The 2,663-nt window shown below is 34.8% G+C and overlaps 1 non-coding gene across 1 annotated transcript; it reads right to left on the bottom strand.

Annotated features, from left to right (window-relative positions):
- Nucleotides 1–915: 915 nt before the first annotated feature.
- LOC141515678 (U6 spliceosomal RNA) lies at nt 916–1,019 on the bottom strand. The gene has a single exon (XR_012476437.1). It is a non-coding gene; the product is annotated as a U6 spliceosomal RNA (small nuclear RNA).
- Nucleotides 1,020–2,663: the final 1,644 nt, after the last annotated feature.

The raw sequence follows: 2,663 nt of genomic DNA, 5'->3' as shown, positions 1-2,663 counted from the left end.
TGGGAAAGCCGCTTAAACCCAGTGCCTTGCAAAAACTAAAAAAAAAAAAAAAAAAAAAAAAAAAAAAAAAAAAAAAGATGAACCGATTGGAAGAGTTTTTGATGAGAGCTAATTGGATGGAGAAAGTCAGGATTGTCCTATAGTACAATCGTACAATCTATAGTGAATTGCCTCTATGGCCTTTATTGTTCCCTCTAGTCTGAAAGACAAAAACAAAGGAGTTCATCAAAGAAAGGCTTCATATTTAATTTTTTTGTGAGAAGAGGTATGTCTTTTCTGGGAGCTGATTGGATAAAATAGAATCCCCTGCTGCTTCAAAAGCTGATTAGGGGAAAGACCCATGACTCTCCAGCTTGAAAGGGAGAAACTCCTCAAAGTTTCAGAACAAGCATAAAAGAGTTTGGCAATTCTCTAGCTTAGGGGCACTGCTTGTCATTATAAGAGAATAACAATTTCTCAGAATTCCACCAATTTTGTATATTGAAAAATCTTGTTATTTGTTTTAGTGACCAAGAGAAGCAGAACAGTGGTTTTGCCCAGCACAAGAACTGGTATGACCAGAATGGGAACAATCCTTAGATTGTAAGGCTCTTGATGGCAGAGACTATCTCTCTTTATATCCCAGTGCTTCTTTGTATCCCAGTGTACAGAGTACATTGTACACAGCAGGCAATTAATAAATGCTTATTGGCTAATCATGGTAGCAGAGAAATGGTTTGTCCAGAAGGTAATATAAGGCACAGAATATTTCTAAAGAGATCAAGGACATGAAGTGTTGCTATTCTGGAGTTATGGAGAAGTCATCAAAACCTTCTGGTATTTGTCAAAGCATAGAGATAGATCAATAGAGCACAAGAGTTAGACAAGGGAGAATCAAAAACAATGGAACTCAATAACCTAGTGTTTGATAAACTAGAAAATGTGGAACGCTTCATGAATTTGCATGTCATCCTTGCACAGAGGCCATGCTAATCTTTTCTGTATCGTTTCAGTTTTTCCCTGTTTGGTTAAAAAAAAAACTTGTTGGGAAAAATAGAAAGCCATCTGTCAAAAATGTGACTTAGACAAATGCCTTATACCATGTTCCACAATACAATCTAAATGGATTACATGAACTTAATGTCAAAAGATTATAAGTATGAAAAAACATAAGACAAGCAGATCACATATCTTTCACAGCTGTGGGTAGGGGATCCATTCTTATCCAAACAAGAAAGAGAGTCAGATACAAAAGATAAAATAAATAATTTGATTACATGAAACTGGAAAGCTTCTGCATAAGGATAAGGATGGAAGCTATTGAATGGGGGGATAATTTTTATCAAATTTCTCTGATATAGGTTTGATGGGCAAGATATATAAATAATTAGCACACATATATAACTATATACATATGTATTTGTAAGTGTATATATACATATTTTAAAGAATATGGTACTTTCAATAGAAATACATACTAATAACAATTACATTGAAATCTCTAATATTAGAAATAAGTACATAAGAAAACCACCCTGAAGTTTACATCACAAATTGGCAAAGATAACAAAAGATGGGAATAATCAATGTTGGAGGAGCCATGAGAGGATAGGCACACTAGTGTATTGTTGTCAGAATTGTTGTAACTGTTCTGGAAAGTAATTTGGAATTAGACAACATGAATAAAATGTTCATGTTCTTTGACTCAGAGATTCCATTACTAGGTTTATATCCCAAAGAGTCCCCAAATACACCAACATATTTGTAGCAGTGCATTTTGTGGTAATAAGGAATTGAAAACAAGGTGGATGGCCATCAATTGAATATTACTTCACTTTAAGAAATGACAAATATGATAAATATAGAGAAGTATGAAAAGAGCTACATGAAATTATGCAGAATAAAGTAAGCAGAGTCAAGAAAACAGTATAATATACAATAACCACATCATTGTAAATGGAAAAAGCAACCACAAAAAAATCAAAAGTGAATTCTGTAAAATTATAAAGAATAAGTATGACTCAAAAGAAAAGGTATGAGATAATACTTCTACCCCACACCTTTGCAGAGGTGGAGAAGTGTTGCATATTACACATGGTTTCTGACTTTTTTAATGCACTGATCAATAATGATGGGTTTTTCCCCATTTTTTCTTCTTTTTGTTCTTTTAAAATATTACTTATTGCATGGAATGGTTCTCTGGGGCAGAGGAGGGAAAGAGAGATGCTGGAATAAACTATGGAAATATTAAAAGAAACTTATTTGAAAAACAAACTAAGAGGAAAAAAATTGATGATGTCCCTATAAGCTATTGATTTGTATAAATGGGAAGACCAAGACTATGGGCTCAGGAGCTGTAGTGGTCAATTGTAGGAATGTGTTGCCACCCATCCTGCTCCACCCCAACTTTTCCAGCCCTTTCTACTCATGCACATCAATCCTCAGCTAGATTCTGAATAGAAGTCATATGACTGCCCCTCTCTCTTGACCTGCCTAAGAAGGTGTTGATGTGAATGAGTTAGTCATAGCCTAGGAAGAGGCATAGCCTTGAGAGAGTCGGGGGTTGGTGCCTTGACTGGACAGCATGATGATTTTATGTTGGGATGCCCCTAGGTTGTTTGTTGTTGTTTTAATACTGAGAACAAAATTTAATTTCATTGGTCTCAGTTTTTCATCTAAACAAT

The sequence above is a fragment of the Macrotis lagotis genome, chromosome 2 (assembly GCF_037893015.1).
Source record: "Macrotis lagotis isolate mMagLag1 chromosome 2, bilby.v1.9.chrom.fasta, whole genome shotgun sequence".
Classification (NCBI taxonomy): Eukaryota; Metazoa; Chordata; class Mammalia; order Peramelemorphia; family Peramelidae; genus Macrotis; species Macrotis lagotis.
This window is presented reverse-complemented; position numbering and strand designations above follow the sequence as displayed.